Source organism: Orcinus orca, chromosome 1 (assembly GCF_937001465.1).
Source record: "Orcinus orca chromosome 1, mOrcOrc1.1, whole genome shotgun sequence".
Taxonomy (NCBI): Eukaryota; Metazoa; Chordata; class Mammalia; order Artiodactyla; family Delphinidae; genus Orcinus; species Orcinus orca.
The window spans coordinates 128,641,899-128,663,623 of NC_064559.1; the positions used below are offsets into that span (position 1 = coordinate 128,641,899).

Genomic DNA, 21,725 nt, shown 5'->3' on the forward strand with positions numbered 1-21,725 from the left:
GGCTAAAATGGCAGAAATCTATTTGAGCTGCTCTACCCACATGGGCTGCAGACACTCCCTGGATACCAAATACCAGAGCAACTTAGAGCTCCTAGTGACAGGTCCCAGAGTTTAGATTGGGAACAAAACCTGTCTAAGAATTGCAAAGCAGCTGGGATTGGATGAGTGCTTGGGCAGAGGGAGTGGGAAGAATTTGACCACTTGGGTTCCTTGTTCAAAGACTACCTGGGAAAGGGGAAGGCTCCAGACTGCTCATGCAATCACAATATTCTTTGGCAGAGACTCAAAAGAGTGCCCAATTCACAGCCTTCTCCAAAGCTGCAAACCTTCAGGAGGTCACTTGGTCCAGCTCTGGCCAGAGCAAGCCTTATAGAACAACAATAAACTGGGGCACAGTTAATCAGATTTTCCAAAACAACATGGCAGAGGAGAAGGAAGAGAAGGTGAACCATTATTGCTTGGCATGACAGAGACTTCCAGGAATCCAACCTCTGTACAGCCTCCATGTCCACATAGCCAACTGGGCACTGGGGGTCTAAAATCGATGCTGACCCCAAATTATTTCAACTTTCCAAGGCTTCATCCCATCAAAACCCATCTATCATAAATCTGCTTATCTTGAGTACTTTTCAAATACAGAGTATCCAATTCATACTAAGCACCAGCCACTTACCATGAAGAGGTAACAGGGATCTGGACCAGATATGATGGCCTTCATAGTTCAACAAAAAGAATTCACCAGTAGGATCTGAGAGGTAGTACCTGCAAGAAAAACACAAACCAAAATCAAGCTGTGCCAGTTAGTTACCTATCGTTTCTCAGTGCCAAATAACCCATCCATACTCTGCTTCTTGGCACTCTATTTTCAATATTCTCTTGCCAGGTGGACCCTTGTTTAGTTTCTGTCAGTGAAAGAGACTGGTATGAAACTGAAAGACAGGAGAAGGGAAGAACAAACTCTCTTTCTGTTTATGGTTCCTATAAGTTTTCCTCCAGCAGCATAAAACAGCCAACATACCAACAATGCCACACCCCCTCAAAGTCACAACCACCAGCTGGCTGTGCCCCTTCAGTGACGGAGTACCAGAGACACCACACACTGCTCAGAGAGCACCAGCCTCATTGCATCTCTCCCTCAGGAAGCTGAACAGTAGCCAAGTGGTAGCCTCCTTAGAGATCCACACAACAGCCACAGGATATCCATCACTCAGAGTCAGTGAGCTGGCCACACAGAGTACCCTTTTGTCCCTTCAGCCCCAAGAGTAGCAGCAGCTTTCTACAGTACTAATATTGGACTTACCATGGTATTCCCTTTCTGTTCTTTCAGTCTTCAAATGCCAGTGTATGATGGTTTTAAAATATGTCACAGATTCTTCAACATTGTTCTCTCCAAAAGGTGGACCCTAATTCATCTCCCCTTGATTGTGGGCTGGACTTAGTGACTTGCTTCAGATGAATAGAATATGACAGATGATGGTGTGTGGCTAGGTCATGAAAGGTATCATGGCCTCCTCCTGCTCTCTCTCTCTCTTAGATCACTCTCTCTGAGGGAAGCCAACTGCTATGTCATGAGGACCCTCAAGCAGCCTTGTGGGGAGGTCCATGTGATGAGGAACTGAGGCCTTTTGCCAACTGCCAGTGAGAAGTTGAGGCCTCCTGCAAATAGTTATGAAAGTAAGCCATCTTGGAAGCAGATCCTCCACCCCCAGCCGAGCCTTCAGATAACTAACATCCCACCTGACAGTTTGACTAAAACCTCATGAGAGACCCTAAGCTGCTCCTGGAAACCTGAAGCTCAGAAACTGTGTGAAATAATAAATGCTCACTGCTTCAAGCCATTGAATTTTGAGGTAACTGGTTATGCCACAACAGGTAACTAATACACCAAGTAACCAATTCCTTATATTAAAGCGCTCCTTTTGAAATATCTACCATGGTTTATTTCTGGACCTTGATTGATAGAATACTTGGTAACATAAGTGGACTCCAGAAACTGACCCTCAAAGATAGAATTCTGTAATTGAGTTACTTGCCTCTTTAACTTTGAACACAGTGATAATCTGCTTGTCAATGGCAAATGGGAGACTGGTAATCTGTATCAGGCAATAGTATCAAGAAGACAAATTATTACCTGTGGCTGTTTAGGATGAATTTTCTACTGAAGGCAAGGCTTTGAGTGACAAAATTGCTCAGGAACTTGACAGTTACAGTAATAATTGTAACTTTAAGAGCTAGGAATGAGCTTTCTCTGACATCAAGTCATAGAGGACCAGATATTGTCTTTGGTGGCCATAAAAGAACCTCATTTCTTGGAGTCATAAGGCAGATACAACTAATCAAAATATAACTTCATGAGTTACAGAATTACAATGTAAGATGAATTTAGAGACAAAGTTTTTATGTGAAAGTTTAGGAATTCTTTGTAAGGAATGGATGCCTGACATTTGGAAGGAAGAAATTTTGTTCAACTTAGACAGGTTAAGTATTTTTAATCTAATATCCCCGAGCGTCTCTTGCCAGCAGAAGCCATTTCTCACATTTTGAGGAGGGTAGTTTTATCATACTTGAAGACTCTACGATAACCTCCTCTATGGCTGAAGCCTTCAAAAAGGATATCTGTTCTCCTCTCACAGAGTCTTCTCCAGGAAGGTAAGTGCCAAGTCTTATTTGGGAGAAGAGAGTTCATATTCCAAATGAAGAGCAAGATTTTGCAAATACACATTGGTAGAAACTTGGAGAATCAATAGGGGAGTAGATTCTAAGGTTATTAACCCATGACGATGAAATATAATGTTGGATCAAATCAAATATATTATGATGGTTTAACTTAACAGAGAATTGAGTAAATGTGAGAGGTTCCAATAGTTTGCTTGAATGATTACTGAAATATGAACTCCAAGATGACCTAATTCAATCAGGATGAGATGCCAGAACCTATTTGGTGTAAAATAGAAGAAAGGACGGAAAGCCCTAGAAAGATAGGAACACTGGAGTGAACGGAATACCCACAATACTATGCTCCTTGAGAGAGTCCAGAGAATATTCCCTTCACTAAAGCACTGAGAAAGGCACTAATAAGGGGCCATCATCCTCCTGGAAGAGCTCTGAGTGGCTGTCTTTTGCACGCTAGGGATGACAGTGAGAAATGCCACCACTGAAAAGGGCTTCCTGATTTTAAAGTAAATAGTGGAATCCTGGAACATTAAGAGCCAAGCAGTATCACTTAACCACTAAAGATAAGGTAGGCATAATTACCATAAAAAGCAATCCTGTCTGACCTGTAGGTATCTTCAGTAGTGGCTAATTGATCACAGTGTTTCAATAAAACAAATAGGCAGCCCACTAAATAATTATATATGTAATATAATTATAATCAGAAAAATTCTAGGTCAACTGAGCAGGAATCTGACCTGGATCACCACAATGACGAAGTACATCTTCTCACCCAGTGCAAGTTCATAGGCTCAGAGTTCTTGGACCCTTTGCAGAAGGTTCACTCAACACTGCCATAACTATATTCCAGAATATTCTTCTAAGCCTTTCACAAGGATCCTCATATACGGTGATAACACTCTGGGAAAAGAAAAGCATTCAGGCCTATCTCGAGGTTACTAGTTTCTAGCTCTGTTGATGCTAACCCATAAGGCCACTGTGGCCCCCTAGTCAATGTGGGGATTATGGAGGTGAACTGATAAAACTGAAGTTTTGGACCTCCAATTACATCCCCACATCCTGGCTACATAATTGGAAAAGTCATTCTTGTGAGTCAAACTCACAAAATCGCCATATGAGCTCTCTCACCTGCAAAGGTAGAGCTATTATGGTATACTGGTGAGGTAGCAGCATCTGAAACTTCCTCTGCCAACAGAGTAGTAAGCCGCAACTAATCCCTGATGGAATTACAGAGATCATTGCTTTCATCACAAATTTGAAAGGTGAAAAGATAATTATTCCTATAACATTCCAATGTGATTCTCTCTTTTTAGCCTATATAGAAGGCAGATGGATCATGGGTTATTGTAAAGTTATTGATGATTGTAATTTCAGCAGCTACTCCTCATGTAGTATCTTTAAAGGGGCAAATCAGTACAACCTCTGTATCCTGGTATATAGCTATTAACCCAGCAAATGTTTTTTTATCTATACCAAATTGCAAGTCCCACCACAATCAATTTGTTCTCACCTACCAGGGACAGCAGTGTACCTTCACCTTCTTGCTTCAACTGTTCCATTGTCTGACATAACCTAGCACACAGAGAACTTGATCACCCTGACATTTCACAGAATATCAATTCACAGAACTACATTGATGGTATCAAGTTTATTGGGCATTATGAACAGGAACTGGCAGAAGATTTAAATGCCTTAGCAACATGTATTCCAGAAAGTGGGAAATAAGCCCCACAAATTTTCAGGGACCTGCAACTTCAATGAGTCTTTTAGATATCCAGTCTGCCTGTTGATACCATTGACCAAGCCAATCCATAAAGCAGAAGGTCTGAAATAGAAGATCCCGAGTGATTTCAACTATTCAAGGCTTCATCCCATTAAAATCCATATATCACAAATCTGCATATCTTGGGTACCCTCTATATACAGTAAACAGTTCCTTCCAAGTATCAAACATTTGCTGAGATACGGTAGCTCAAGAACCTTGACTGAGCATGATTTGACCTCATGTTGCAATTTATGGGATTAAGAAGGGTGATTTGGATGGTAGGTTGAGGGGCGGGGCTTTTCACCATCCATGGGAGTCAACAGTACAGTGAGGTCCTGCTACAACCACTATTTCCTCCCACTCTCTCACTACAGATTAATCCCCACACTCTCTCCTCCTGAACCTGGACTCAGTCTCAGAATCCTTCCAAACGCAGTGTACCAAATAACCTCCACCAATCCACCAATCCACAGTATCTAGAGTTATCAGGAAGAGAACTATCACAGATACCTATTAGCTCTGACAGTGAATGCAAAACGTTCCTTCCAAAGAAAGTTTATTTGCTTAACGCTACACTACCTCTGGGATAGAAGAACCATGTTCTGAAGTTACATGGGAGCTATGCTTCAGTCTGCCCACTGCTGCAGGTGCAAAGTGGCTGTCTACAAGCATCCACTCCAAGACAGAGTACAGCCAGGGGTGCACAGGCATCTAAGGACAAACACTGGAAATCTCTCTACTATTCTGCAAAATTTGAGAATAGTATTAATATCTACCACTTCACGAAGGCATAGTAAGTTTCTTTATTAAGAAATCAGCTTGCAAGCAAGTTAAGCAAGACCCTGAGAGCAAAGTAATGAATAAATGGAACAGTATTATTAGGACAGATTATTAGACTCTTTTGTTAAAGATCCCTGGAATTGAGAAAGTTGTAGTCCACAAGATTTTTTGCTCATCATATCCCCAAAAGGAGCCAGCAGCAAACATTTTACATTAGAGAATCTCAATAAATGTCTGTTGAATTAAATTGGAGTTGGCAAAATATCAATTCTAAAATTTTATTTTTTGTTTTGCTTTTTAAATTTGTAGATGTTTCAATTAATTTAAACAAGACATTACAGCTTTTCATTTCCCAAAATCCTTTCTTCAATCAAAGCCATGGAATAGACTGATTAGTTCCATTCTAATTCATGTCAGAAACAACACTTCTTTTAGAAGTGAAAACTAAGTAAGCAACACCAAATGATGATAAGGATGTAAAGCAATAGGAACTCTCATACATTAGATGGTGGAAATATAAAATGATACAATAACTTTGGAAGAAAGTTTGATGGTTTCCTAGAAAACTAAACATTTTCTTATCATATGGTCCAGCAATCACCTTTCTTGGTATTTACCCAAAGGAACTGAAAATTTATGTTCACACAAAAACCTACACAGGGATGTTTATAGCAACTTTGTACATAACTGACAAAACTTGGAAGCAACCAAAACGTCCTTCAGGAAGTGAATGGATAAATAAACTGTGGTACATCCAAATAATGGAATAGTATTCAGCTTTAAAAAGAAATGAGCTATCAAGCCATGAAAAGCCATGAAGGAAACTTAAGTGCATGTTACTAAGTGAAAGAAGTCAATCTGAAAAGGCTACATGCTGTATGATTCCAACTATATGACATTCTGGAAAAGGCAAAACTATGGAGACAATTTTAAAAGCCAGTGTTTGCAGAGGGTAGGGGAAGGGATGAATAAATGGAGTACAGAGGAATTTTAGGGCAGTGAAAATATTCTTATGATATTGTAATGATGGATATATGTCATTATACATACGTCCATACTCATAGAATGTACACCAAGAGTGAATATGGAATTTGAGTAATTATGATGCGTAAATATGGAATTTGAGTAATTATGGTGTGTCAATGTACGTTCTTCCTTGGTAAAAAAAAAAAAAAATGTACGTTCTGGTGAGTGATGTTGATAATAGAGGAAGATATGCATGTCTGGAGATAGAGGGTATGTGGGAAATCTCCCTACCTCGCTCTCGATTTTGTTGTAAACCTAAAACTGCTCCCTCCAAAATAAAGTCTTTAAAAATAAATATAGAAAAAGTAAATAAGCACTGTCCTGAACTAATACAGCTTTAATTGTTTTCATTTGGGCTACGTCTGGAACCCCTAAGGAATGGTAGGCAAACATTACATTAGACTACATATATTACTACATTCATATAGGCAGAGAAAGATCAATGGATTCATTGACTCAATCACTCCATCCCAGTCACACTGGCATCCTTCTGTTCCTTCATACACCAAACACGTTCCTACCTAAGATTTTTACACTTACTGTTTCCTCAGACTCGAACATTCTTTCCCCAGGTAACCACATGACTTGCTCTCTTATTCCTTTAAATCTTTAAATCGCTTTCTCATTGAAGGTCTCCCTGGTCATCATCTAAAAGTTCAACCACATTTCTTGCTTTATTTGTTTTGCCTCAGTACATGTTGCTATCTCACATATCACGTGCATTGCCTTTTTATTCCATTGCATATCTGCTGGACCATCAACTGCATGAGGAACAGAATATTTTTTTCATTACTATATCTTCAGCCTTTAGAGTGGTGTCTGGCACATAACAGATCAATAAATATCTGTTCAATGAATAAATGGACGTGCAGACATGTTAAAAAAAGAAATGACATGAAGAGTGGCAGGGAGAAGTGGTATATAGCCTTCAAATCTTCTCTTTTTTCCTAAGCCCAGCTAACTGTGTACCTGAGTGAAATACACTCTACTTTATAATTTTATTCCCAAAATACCAAGTTGTATTGGGAAAAGACAGATAACACTGATAAATTATGAATGCCCTAGGAAATTTCAAAAATTCTATTCCCTGAATTGTTCATAATACATTATACTTTGACATTTATAAAAATGAAAAACAAATAGAAATTAATCTCATCTTTAAAATATGAATCTTATAAATGTTATTGGATTATATTTATATCACACATTTCAAAAGTTCATATAATATTTACCTTTAAAATCCATTACTACTTCACAATTTAGAAGTTTTGTATCAATAGATATTTATTTTTAATAGTCATTAATATTTCTGCAACCAATACATTTGCTAATACAATCATACTCTTTTTAGTCTTTGCCTGCGCTATAAAAAAATTTTAATACCCAATTTTTAACCTTTTTTCAAGGGCTACTTTCTGAAAGTAGGCTACATACTCCAGGAAATGGAAACAAGCTGTTGGGAGGGTAGGATTAGAGAAGCTGGAGGATATTTAAACAATTTAAATGATCAAAATATATGATTCCAGGAAACATAGCTGCTGAACCAAAAGTTTTACCTGCAAGCCCACTGGCTACATGCCTATTAAGAGGCCCTTATGGACAAAGGTCCTGAGAAGAGATTGAGATCAAATTGCTGCAAAGAAGTCCACTTATGTGCCCCAGTTGGAGTGGATTCTTGGAAAAGAAGACGGCGAAAGGACTATTTTAAGATTTCAGACCTAGGGTTTGAGGAGAGAATGGGGAGGGGGACACAGAAAGCAGTAACTGAAAGGAACATACCCCAAGCAAACCAAAGTACAAACATTCTCTCCTGATGATGTGTGGATTACAGTCATGAATGAAATCTCCACTTTAGCCGTTTTCAAGGATACATTAAATCAACTTCTGTGGCTCATGATAAAGCACAGATAATTCAGATCAAGTTAAAAGAAGCCTATACTCATTGTTTGCTAATTACTCCACACTGAAGCAAATAAAATAATATTCTTTCCCTTTCAACCCACATAGTTCTTCATTGTTTTAAAACAGATCATAGAATCTATATCAAAACAGAAGATATGGCAAATGTCTTATATAAAATTTTGAGGACCTAATACTTACATTTTAACTAAACTGCTGAGTTCCTTTTCTCCTTCAGATTTGAAGTTCTTGCTTTACATATGGCTACTTAGCACATAATATATTCTATTTATTAAATTGTTCTTGTCTGTCAACCCCACAAAAAACATAGGCTCAAAAAGGTCAGGGATGGAAGGGCAAAATGGGTGAAGAAGATCAAAATGTACAAATTTCCAGCTATAAAATAAATAAGTCATGGGGATGTAATGTACAGTATGATGACTATAGTCACTAATAGTGTATTGCATATTTGAAAGTCGCTAAGAGAGTAGATTTTAACAGTACTCATCACAAAAAAGAAAAGAAAAAAGGTTTTTGAATTTTATTTTATTTTATTTATACAGCAGGTTCTTATTAGTTATCAATTTTATACATATTAGTGTATATATGTCAATCCCAATCTCTCAATTCATCCCACCACTATCAACACCACCCCCCGCCGCTTCCCCCCCTTGGTGGCTGTACATTTGTTCTCTACATCTGTGTTTCTGCCTTGCAAACTGGTTCATCTGTACCATTGATTCCACATATATGCATTATTATAAGATGTTTTTTCTCTTTCTGACTTACTTTACTCTGTATGACAATCTCCAGGTCCATCCACATCTCGACAAATGACCCAATTTGGTTCCTTTTTATGGCTGAGGAATATTCCATTGTATACATGTACCACATCTTCTTTATCCATTTGTCTGCCGATGGGCATTTAGGTTGCTTCCATGGCTATTGTAAATAGTGTTGCAATGAACACTATGGTGCATGTGTCTTTTCAAATTATGGTTTTCTCAGAGTATATGCCCAGTAGTGGGATTGCTGGGTCATATGGTAGTTCTATTTTTAGTTTTTTAAGGAACCTCCATACTGTTCTCCATAGTGGCTATATCAATTTACATTCCCACCAACAGTGCAAGAAGGTTCCCTTTTCCCCTCACCCTCTCCAGCATTTGTTGTTTGTAGATTTTCTGATAATGCTCATTCTAACCGGTGTAAGGTGATACCTCATTGTAGTTTTGATTTGCACTTCTCTAATAATTAGTATGTTGAGCAGCTTTTCATGTGCCTCTTAGCCATCTGTATGTCTTCTTTAGAGAAACGTCTATTTAGGTCTTCTTCTTCTCCCATTTGTTTATTTTTGTTTTTATTTCCATTACTCTAGGAGGTGGGTCAAAAAAGATCTTGCTGTGGTTTATATCAAAGAGTTTTCTTCCTATGTTTTCCTCTAAGAGTTTTATAGTGTCTGGCCTTACATTTAGGTCTTTAATCCATTTTGAGTATATTTTTGTGTATGGTGTTAGGGGGTGTTGTAATTTCATTCTTTACATATAGCTGTCCAGTTTTCCCAGCACCACTTATTGAAGAAACTGTCTTTTCTCCATTGTATATCCTTGCCTCCTTTGTCAAAGATTAGTTGACCATAGTTGCGTGGGTTTATCTCTGGGCTTTCTATCCTGTTCCATTGATCTATATTTCTGATTTTGTGCCAGAACCATATTGTCTTGATTACTGTAGCTTTGTAGTATAGTCTGAAGTCAGGGAGTCTGATTGCTCCAGCTCTGTTTTTTTCCCTCAAGACTGCTTTGGCTACTAAGGGTCTTTTGTGTCTCCCTACAAATTTTAAGACTTTTTGTTCTAGTTCTGTAAAAAATGCCATTGGTAATATGATAGGAATTGCATTAAATCTGTAGATTGCTTTGTAGATTGTCATTTTCATAATACTGATTCTTCCAATCCAAGAATATGGTATATCTCTCCATCTGTTTCTGTCATCTCTGATTTCTTTCATCAGTGTCTTATAGTCTTCTGCATACAGGACTTTTGTCTCCTTAGGTAGGTTTATTCCTAGGTATTTTATTCTTTCTGTTGCAATGGTGAATGGGATTGTTTCCTTCATTTCTCTTTCTGATCGTTCATTGTTAGTGTATAGGAATGCAAGAGATTACTGTGCATTAATTTTGTATCCTGCAGCTTTACCAGATTCATTGATTAGCTCTAGTAGTTTTCTGGTGGCATCTTTAGGATACTCTATGTACAGTAACATGTCATCTGCAAACAGTGACAGTTTTACTTCTTCTTTTACAATTTGGATTCCTTTTATTTCTTTTTCTTCTCTGATTACCATGGCTAGGACTTCCAAAACTATGTTGAATAATAGTGGCGAGAGTGGACATCCTTGTCTTGTTCCTGATCTTAGAGGAAATGCTTTCAGTTTTTCACCATTGAGAATGATGTTGACTGTGGCTTTGTCATATATGGCCTTTATTATGTTGAGGTAGGTTCCCTCTATGCCCACTTTCTGGAGAGTTTTTATCATAAATGGGTGTTGAATTTTGTCAAAAGCTTTTTCTGCATGTATTGAGATGATCATATGGTTTTCATTCTTCAATTTGTTAATATGGTGTTATCACATTGATTGATTTGCATATATTGAAGAATCCTTGCGTTCCTGGCATAAATCACACTTAATCATGGTATATGATCCTTTTAATGTGTTGCTGGATTCTGCTTGTTAGTATTTTGTTGAGGATTTTTGTATCTATATTCATCAGTGATACTGGTCTGTAATTTTCTTTGTTTGAAGTATCTTTGTCTGGTTTTGGTATCAGAGTGATGGTGGCCTTGTAGAATGAGTTTGGGAGTGTTCTTTCCTCTGCAATTTTTTGGAAGAGTTTGAGAAGGATGGCTGTTAGCTCTTCTCTAAATGTTTTATAGAATTCACCTGTGAAGCCATCTGGTCCTGGACTTTTGTTTGTTGGAAGATTTTTCATCACGGTTTCAATTTCATTCCTTTGATTCATCTGTTCATATTTTCTATTTCTTCCTGGTTCAGTCTTGGAAGGTTATACCTTTCTAAGAATGTGTCCATTTCTTCCATGTTGTCCATTGTATTGGCATAAAGTTGCTTGTAGTAGTCTCTTATGATGCCTTGTATTTCTGTGGTGTCCGTTGGAACTTCTTTTTCATTCTTAATTTTCTTGATTTGAATCCTCTCCTTCTGTATTTTGATGAATCTGGCAAAAGATTTATCAATTATGTTTACCTTCTCAAAGAACCAGCTTTTAGTTTTATTGATCTTTGCTATTGTTTTCTTTGTTTCTATTTCACTTATTTCTGCTCTGATCTTTATGATTTCTTTCCTTCTACTAACTTTGGGTTTTGTTTGTTCTTTCTCTCGCTCCTTTAGGTGTAAGGTTAGATTGTTTATTTGAGATATTTCTTGTTTCTTGAAGTAGGATTGTATTGCTATAAACTTCCTTCTTAGAGTTGTTTTTGCTGCCTCCCATAGGTTTTGGATCATCGTGTTTTCATTGTCATTTGTCTCTAGGTATTTTTTTATTTCCTCTTTGATTTCTTCAATGATCTCTAGGTTATTTAGTAATGTATTATTTGGCCCCCATGTGTTTGTGTTTTTTACGTTTTTTTCCCCGTAACTTATTTCTAATCTCATAACGTTGTGGTCGGAAAAGATGCTTGATATGATTTCAGTTTTCTTAAATTTACTGAGGCTTGATTTGTGACCCAAGATGTAATCTCTCCTGGAGAATGTTCCATGTGCACTTGAGAAGAAAGTGTAACCTGATGTTTTTGGATGGAATGTCCTATAAATATCAATTAAATCTATCTGGTCTATTGTGTCATTAAAAGCTTCTGTTTCCTTATTTATTTTCATTTTGGATGATTTGTCCATTGGTGTAAGCGAGGTGTTAAAGTCCCCCACTATTATTGTGTTACTGTCGAGTTCCTCTTTTATAGCTGTTAGCAGTTGCCTTATGTATTGAGGTGCTCCTATGTTGGGTGCATATATATTTATAATTGTTATATCTTCTTCTTGGATTGATCCATTGATCATTATGTAGTGTCCTTCCTTGTCTCTTGTTACATTCTTTATTTTAAAGCCTATTTTATCTGATATGAATATTGCTACTCCAGCTTTCTTTTGATTCTATTTGCATGGAATAACGTTTTCCGTCCCTTCATTTTCAGTCTGTGTGTGTCCCTAGTTCTGAAGTGGGTCTCTTGTAGACAGCATATATATGGGTCTTGTTTTTGTATCCATTCAGTGAGCCTGTGTCTTTTGGTTGGAGCATTTAATCCATTCACATTTAAGGTAATTTTCGATATGTATGTTCCTATTACCATTTTCTTAATTGTTTTGGGTTTGTTTTTTGCAGGTCCTTTTCTTCTCTTGTGTTTCCCACTTAGAGAAGTTCCTTTAGCATTTGTTGTAGAGCTGGTTTGGTGGTGCTGAATTCTCTTAGCTTTTGCTTGTCTGTAAAGCTATTGATTTCTCCACTGAATACGAATGAGATCCTTGCCAGGTAGAGTAATTTTTTGTTGTAGATTCTTCCCTTTCATCACTTTAAATATATTGTGCCACTTGATTCTGGCTTGTAGAGTTTCTGCTGAGAAATCAGCTGTTAACTTTATGGGAGCTCCCTTGTATGCTATTTGTCGTTTTTCCCTTTTTGCTTTTAATAATTTTTCTTTGTCTTTAATTGTCAATTTGATTACTATGTGTCTTGGCATGTTTCTTCTTGGGTTTATCCTGCCTGGGACTCTCTGCACTTCCTGGACTTGGGTGGCTATTTCCTTTCCCATGTTAGGGAAGTCTTCGACTATAATCTCTTCAAATATTTTCTCAAGTCCTTTCTCTCTCTCTTCTCTTTCTGGGACCCCTATAATGCGAACGTTGGTGCATCTAATGTTGTCGCAGAGGTTTCTTAGGCTGTCTTCTTTCTTTCATTCTTTTCTCTTTATTCTGTTCCATGGCAGTGAGTTCCACCATTCTGTCTTCCAGGTCACTTACCTGTTCTTCTGCCTCAATTATTCTGCTATTGATTCCTCTAGTGTATTTTTTATTTCATTTATTGTATTTTTCATCTCTGTTTCTTTGTTCTTTAATTCTTCTAGGTCTTTGTTAAACATTTATTGCATCTTCTCGATCTTTGCCTCCATCCTTTTTCCAAGGTCCTGGACCATCTTCCCTCTCATTATTCTGAATTCTTTTTCTGGAAGGTTGCCTATCTCCACCTCATTTAGTTGTTTTTCTGGGGTTTTATCTTATTCCTTCATCTGGTACATAGTCCTCTGCCTTTTCATTTTGTCTATCTTTCTGTGAATGTGGTTTTCGTTCCACAGGCTGCAGGATTGTAGTTCTTCTTGTTTCTGCCGTCTGCCCTCTGGTGGATGATGCTATCTAAGAGACTTGTGCAAGTTTCCTGATGGGAGGGACTGGTGGTGGGTAGAGCTGGGTGTCGCTCTGGTGGGCAGAGATCAGTAAAACTTTAATCCACTTGTCTGTTGATGCGTGGGGCTGAGTTCCCTCCCTACTGGTTGTTTGGTCTGAGGCGACCCAGCACTGGAGGCTACAGGCTCTTTGGTGGGGCTAAGGGGGGACTCCAGGAGGGCTGATGCCAAGGAGTACGTCCCAGAACTTCTGCTGCCAGTGTCCTTGTCCCTGTGGTGAGCCACAGCCACCCCAGGCCTCTGCAGAAGACCCTCCAATGCCAGTAGGTAGGTCTGGTTCAGTTTCCTATGGGGTCACTGCTCCCTCCCCTTGGGTCCTGATGTGCACACTACTTTGTGTGTGCCCTCCACGAGTGGAGTCTCAGTTCCCCCCAGTCCTGTTGAAGTCCTGCAATCAAATCCCACTAGCCTTCAAAGTCTGATCTCTGGGAATTCCTCCTCCCGTTGCCTCACCCCCAGGTTGGAAAGCTTGACGTGGGGCTCAGAACCTCCATTCCAGTGGGTGGACTTCTGTGGTATAATTGTTCTCCAGTTCGTGAGTCACCCACCCAGCAGTTATGGGATTTGATTTTATTGTGATTTCACCCCTCCTACCATCTCATTGTGGCTTCTCCTTTGCCTTTGGATGTAGGGAATCTTTTTTGGTGAGTTCCAGTGTCTTCCTGTAGATGATTGTTCAGAGTTAGTTGTGATTCCAGTGCTCTTGCAAGAGGGAGTGAGCTGGAAAAATGTTTGTAACTGTGCATGGTGACAATTGATTTATTGTGGTGATCATTTTATAATGTATACAAATGTCAAATATTATTTTGTACCCTTGAAACTAGTATAATGTTATATGGCAATTATACCTCAATTAAAAAAGTAAAATATTTTAAAGGTCAGAGATTTTGGGGGTTTTTTTTGTTTGTTTGTTTGTTTTTTGCGGTATGCGGGTCTCTCACTGTTGTGGCCTCTTCCGTTGCAGAGCACAGGCTCCAGACGTGCAGGCTCCGAATGCGCAGGCTCAGCGGCCATGGCTCACGGGCCCAGCTGCTCCGCAGCATGTGGGATCTTCCCGGACCGGGGCATGAACCCGCGTGCCCTGCATCGGCAGGCAGATTCTCAACCACTGCGCCACCAGGGAAGCCCAAGGTTTTTGTTCTTATTGTTATTTTATTCACTTATGTATCCTCAGCATCTATAGCAGTGCCTGGCACATGGAAGGCACTCAAAAAATATTCATGGAATGAATAAATAAATAACTGATGCTATTAAAGTAGCCACCTACATGTGTAGATACACCTAGAAAGACAATTCCATTATCTTTATATCTCTACATAAAACCAAGCATTATAAGATTTTTCTTAAATGCCTAATTTAGACTCTTCTGAGCTTATAGAAAAAGGGATCCTAGGTTTGAGGAGCTTATAAGTCTGTTAGGGAGAAAACATTCTACCATGAAATAATTAGAAAATAAAGAAATATAAAACAAACCATGAAACAGTTACTTAGACCATCTACACAAATTTCACAGTAAGAACAATGGCAAAGTGATCTTTACAGAAATCTTCAAGGTGAAGATGATTTGAATCAGGCCCTAAAGAACAAGTATAATCTTAGGATGGAGGAAGAAAAGCAAAGGGCATATGCAAGTTTCAAAATCATGACTCATGGTAAGATACGATAAAAATATAAGCTTGAAGGCATCCAAGGATTCACACTAGAGAAATTAAGGGACACCAAATTATGACACATTCTGACTGTCAGGTTGAGAATTCATGAATTCACTGTTTCATCAGAAAATATTTATGTAGTGTTTACCACGTGGTAGGAGCTATTCCAGGTTCTGGGGATCATAATGTGAACAAAATAAAGTCCCTGCCCTCATGAAACTTACATTCTGGTGGGACAGATAAGAAACAAGTGAACAAATAAGACCATTTGGAGAATTACAAGTGTTTTGAGAGACATAAATCATGTCAACCCTGGGAAAATTTAATATTGAACAAGGTGGTCAAAGAAGGCCATTTGAGTTGAGTCCTTCATGAGCATGGGAAAGGAACAATTAATAGACAAAAGATTTCAATTAATTCCTGCATATGACTATGTAAAGAGTATGGAGAAGTGATCACTGAGAAAAAGGGGCCAAGAAAGGCACATCACAGAATGTGCACAGAGGAGGTTACAGGTGGACAAAGGGCTGTCCTGCCGTGAAGAGGTCTAGAGAGGCCTAACACACAGACATGAAGAAGGTCAAGTATAAAACATGGATAAAAACCATGGGGATTAACTGAAATATGGGAGACAGCATAATCAATTCTAACAACCCCAGAGAAAAATAATGGATAAAAATTTTCTAAACTTGTTTAAAACCATAAATCCACAGATCCAAGAAGCTCAACAAAAGCAGTGCAGAAGAAACATGAAGAAAACCACACAAGGACACATCATAATCAAGTTGCTGAAAATTAGTATTAAAGAGAAAGTCATAAGAGCAGCCAGAAGAAAAAAGATACATCTTGTAAAATGAAGGAAACATAACAATAACAGTTCACTTCTCACCAGGAATTTTGCAAGCTAAAAGATAGTGGAAAGTTCTTTCATGGTATTAAAAAGAGAAAAAACAAACAAACAAAGCCAAAAACCTGTCAACCTAAATTCTTTACTCAGTCAATTATCTTGCAAAAGTAATGGCAAAATAAATACTATTTCAGACAAATGTCAGCAAAAAATTTTAACATCTTAGATGAAACGTGTAAAAGGCCCAAAGTTCCCCCAAGAAAAAGTAGATTATCTGAATAGCCTTATATACATTTTAAAGTGTTATACTTAAAACCCTTCCCACAAAGACATATCAGGGCCTGGATGTCTTCCCTGGTGAATTCTACCAATTATTTGTGGAAGAAATAATCAGTCTCCACAAACTCTTCTAGAAAAATAGAAAATACTACTACCCAATTCATTTTATGATAAAGCCAGTATTACCCCAATACCAAAACCAGAAAAACACATTTTAAGAAGACTGCAGAACAATATATCTCATGTACATAGATACAAAAATCCTAAACATAATTTTAACAAATTAAATTTAGCAATATATGAAAAGATAATACACCATAACCAAGAGGGTTTCATTCCAAGAATGCAAGATTGTTTTAACATTCGAAAATTCAGTTAAAGTAATTTACTATATTAACCAACCAAAAAAGAATAACAACATAACCATCTCAGTAAATACAACAAAAGCATTTGACAAAATCCTACACACATTTATGATAAAGATTCTCAGCATTCTACAAAGAGAAGGGAACTCCTCCTGCATCTATTTAAAAAAAAAAAACCTACAGGTAGCATTATGCTTAATGGTGAAAGACTAAATTACTTCCCCCTCATAATCAGGAACAAGAGAGGTATGTCCATTCTCAAGAATTATAGTCTTATAAGTATTATTATACTTATATTGTACTCAAGGCTCTAGATACTAGTGTATTAAAGCAAGAAAAAGTGAGAAAATTTTGAAAAAAAAACACTGTAATTTTACACAAATGACATGATAATCCCCGCAGAAAGTCCTAAGGAAATAGAATGAAAGGGGTGAATTTAGTAAGTTCTCAGGGTATAAAATTAATATACAATTAATTGCGTTTATATATTCTAGCATAAAATAATTAGAAATTTAAATTTTAAGAAACACTGTCATTTACAGTAGCTTTAAAAATATGATGTATTTAGGGATACATTAAAAAATACATATAAGAAATGTTCACTGAAAACTATAAAACTTTGCTGAGATAAATTAAAATAACTTAAATTAATAGAAAGTGATACCATATTAATGGATCAGAAAACTCAATATCATTAAGATGTCAATTCTCCCCAAATTGATCTATAGATTCAAAACAATATCAATCAAAATTTCAGTTGGCTTTCTGTGGAAATTGACAAGCTTTTTCTAAAACTTAGGTGGAAAATCCAAGGACCTAGAACTGCCAAACCAATTTTGAAAAGAACAAAGTTACAGGAATCACACTACCTGACTTCAACATTTAATTTAAAACTACAATAATCAAAACAGGATAGTAGTGGTAGAGACAGACATACAGATTGAAGAAACCAAATAGAGTGCCCAGAAATAGACCTACACATATATGGTCAACTGATTTCTGAGAAAGGTGATAAAGTAACTCAATGTGGAAAGGACTGTCTTCTTAACAAATTATCTGCTAAAACAATTAGGTATCTATCTGCAAGAAAAATAAATAAATAAACCCTGAAGTATACTTCACATCATATAAGAAAAATTTAACTAGAAATGGGTCATAGACCTTAGTATAAAAATTAAAACTATAAAATTTCTAAATGACAAACTTAAGAAAAAAATTTTATAACCATGAGTTAGGGGAAACAATTCTTACAAAGGACCAAAAAAGCATGCACCATAAGAAAGAATTGATATATGGGACTTCATCAAAATGAAAAATATTTGGCCTTCAAAAGGCACTGTCAAGAAAGTAAAAAGTCAAGTCATGCAGTAGGAGAAAATATTTGTAAAACATATATCTGATAAAGATCTTTTAACCAGAATATGTAAAGAACTCTTACAACTCAATAACAAAAAGAGACACAATCTCACTTAAAAAAAAAAAAAAGAGTGAAAGATTTGAAAGGACATTTCCACAAAGAAGACACTGAATGGCAAATAAGCACATAAAAAAAATATTCAATATAATTAGGCACCAGGAAAATGTAATGTAAAATAATAATGAGTAACAATACACATCCATTAAATGTGACAGTATCAAATGTTGGCAAGAGTAAGGATCCTCTGGAATTCTCATATATTGATGGTGGAAATGTAAAGTGTTATTACAATTTTTATTTTTAAAAAGTAGTTTGGCAATTTCTTATAAAGTTAAACACTTATCCAAATTTTCAGAAATTATTACTCCTAGGTATTTACCCCCCAAAACTGAAAACATATGTTCACACAAAGACCCAAATGTGAATGTTGTTAACGGCTTTATTTATAAGAGCTCAAAACTGGAAACAACCCTAATGTCTATCACCTGATGAATGGAGAAACAAATTTTGGTGCATCCATTCAAGTAATACTGCTCTTCGATGAATAACCAAAAAAACTAATGATATTTGCAATAAAATTGATGCATCGCAAAAGAATTGGGGGTGGCCAAAAAGTTCGTTCGGGTATTTTTGTAACATGAAAAACCCAAACGAATTTTTTGGCCAACCCAATATTATGCTAAGTGTAATAAGCCAGGCACAGAAGACTATGTACTATATTGTTCCACTTATATGAAATTCTAGAAAAAACAAAACTATCATGACAAAAATTTGAACAGTGATTGCATGGGTGGATGGGGGAGGACTGACTATGAAGAGGAACAAGGGAGCTTTTGGAAGGATGGAAATGTGACCAATAGTGTGACTGTAGTGATGTTTACACAACTATATACGTTTGTCAAACATACTGTACTCTTGTAATGGGTGAATTTTATCTTATGGAGATTATACCTCAAAAAACACAAAAAATATAATTTGTATATCTTCTGTACAACACTATGGACCCCTTAATTACCAGGACTATGAATCACTAACGCCTGTCACAGTCCCCAAAACATAATAGAAATTTAATAAATGAGGAAATAAGTGAATGAAAAAATAAGCAATTGGTACAGAACTCAATATCCTATTTAAAAAAAAAAAACATAGGGCTTCCCTGGTGGCGCAGTGGTTGAAAGTCTGCCTGCCAATGCAGGGGACGCGGGTTCGTGCCCCGGTCTGGGAAGAGCCCACGTGCTGCGGAGCAGCTGGGCCCGTGAGCCATGGCCGCTGAGCCTGCACGTCCGGAGCCTGTGCTCCGCAACGGGAGAAGCCACAACAGTGAGAGCCCCGCGTACCGCAAAAAAAAAAAAAAAAAAAAAAACATAAAGGAATGCTTTACAGACCTTCTGTTTGCCTTAAATCCTGAAAATACTTCTGTACTAGAGTTATTGAGATTCCTGAAAGACATTTGGGACTTCTTAGTACCAGTCTTGTTTTCCTGTCTTTAGAAGACATTGTGCTCCCTGGTAGCAGGCTTCTTTCTTAGCTTTGGCTTCTGTCGAGTAAAAATTCCTAGCAAGGTTTTACACACCCAGAGTATATTGATATCTTTATTATTGCTCTAAACTCCTAAAATTTTATTTTATTTATTGGTCAGTTTTCAAATGACACTCTCCAAGAACTTGTTTCATTGTGTTTCTTTGGCAACTTTAGATAGTTGTTTGGATGACCCAGAATAAAGTTTGATCCCAAGGTGAATCACTTCATATATAATTCAATCTTTAATAATCACAAATAGAGCCCTTTAGCTACTTTCTCCTCAAAAAACTAATTTTACTTGTCAACAAAGTCTGGGTCAGCAACATAGATTGAAAATGCAGACTTGACTTTGTTTTTTATTTCAAAAAAAAAGAAAACTTGTAAGGCTTATTTCTTCACCAGAACAATATATATATTGTCAAATATAAATCAGAGTTCCAAATGAGCAGCTTCCTTCGATCTACTACACTCCACCTTCAGAGAGTGAGACCCATCACATGAGGCACTGGGGTTCACCCAGCCATTTACACCACAGCAATTATTAATGAAGAACTAAGCTGCTAGTAGAAGAACAAGCATTAGCAGTCATCATATCTACATCCATGCTTACTGTCTCCCCACAGGCTGTGGCTGAGTACGATCCATCTCAAAACTGTGGGGAAATAAGGCTGTGATTCCTCGGGTTACCCCTTGGTGGATGAATCATCATGCTGAAGTGTCAGTTAAATGATAAGTTATATTGACAGAAATATTTGGGATTAGAAAAGTGCTCTTTTAAAGAGTAGAAAGTCTGACACAGATGTAGAAGGCCCACTCTGGTATAAACGCTTATAATAGTTGTCACAAACAATGCTTTGTGGACCCCCAGAGACTTAGAATGTTCTACCAAATGCCTGAGATCTTGGATTTACACTGGAAAACATGCATACAGATACAGTGCAGTATGATACACTCAGATGTAAATATTAGGAGGTAGTGATACTGGCTCAGCAAAAACATATATATAATAGAATGGTTATGAATGACAGAAGATAAAGAGAAGGAAATCTCCCAGAATATTAAGCAAAAAGACAAAATGGAAAAATATGACACAAAATAAGTCAAGAAATATGGACAAGCCTAGAAAATCCAAGAACTATTTAAAAGCAGTTACAAAAAGAGAAAACCAAAGCAATAAATAAATAGGGAGGAGAAAGGTATTGAAATAAGATTAGACAATTTCCCTGAGCCTAAGCGCGTACGCGCTCACACACACACACACACACACACAGACACACACACACACACACACACTTAAGTTTTCATACAGAAAAAGCCATCTGAGTGCCAGGCACAAAGAGTAAAGATGCACACTTAGAAATACTCTGATAAAGTTTCAGAACTTCAAACACAAAGAGAAAATCTAAAACTTGTGAATTTGGGAGGGGGGCAGGTTTCTTTACATACAAACTCTGAATGCTTTAAAAGAATGTCACAATTCCTTTGAGATTCCCAGGGAAAATTATTTTGAACCTATATTTCTATAACCAGTTAATTATCAATCAACTGTAAGGACAAAATCAAGACATTTTATGACATGCAAAAAATTAAAAAGCTTGCCTCCCACAGATACTCTTTAAAAAAAAATTACTTGCATATGTATTTCTGTAAAAATATGCCACAATGAAAGCATATGTCTCTTCTGTCAATAACCAAAAAAAAAAAGGAGAACAGTTAGGAACTCAGAAAAGGAAACAAAATGCTTTATCAAAAAGTCATTCAAGTAAGAATAAAATTATAATGTAGCATGATTTCGAGTTATTGCCTAAGTCTAAGAAAAGAGATGCCACTTTTCCCTGATATTTGGAACATTTGCCATTAAATGTCACATGTTTAATGACATAGGATTACATTTTTCTCTTTTAGAGTAAAATCAAACTACTTAGCTCTTCAGTGAATACCATGTATCTAATAATAAAATTGTGAATACTGTTTGAGGGTAATTATCTTCTCAAATCGACTTATATACAGCACATAGAAAAATTAATTATAGTTATAG

General features: G+C 37.0%; 1 long non-coding RNA gene across 1 annotated transcript in view; it reads right to left on the bottom strand.

The window, feature by feature from the left end:
* Positions 1 to 689: 689 nt before the first annotated feature.
* LOC125965452 (uncharacterized) overlaps positions 690 to 21,725 on the bottom strand; it is a 35,558-nt gene continuing 14,522 nt past the window's right edge. Inside the window, exons 2-3 of the long non-coding RNA XR_007479326.1 lie at positions 3,411 to 3,573; positions 690 to 762 (exon numbers count right to left, since the gene is read on the bottom strand). This is a non-coding gene — a long non-coding RNA (uncharacterized LOC125965452). The remainder of the gene's footprint in view (positions 763 to 3,410; positions 3,574 to 21,725) is intronic.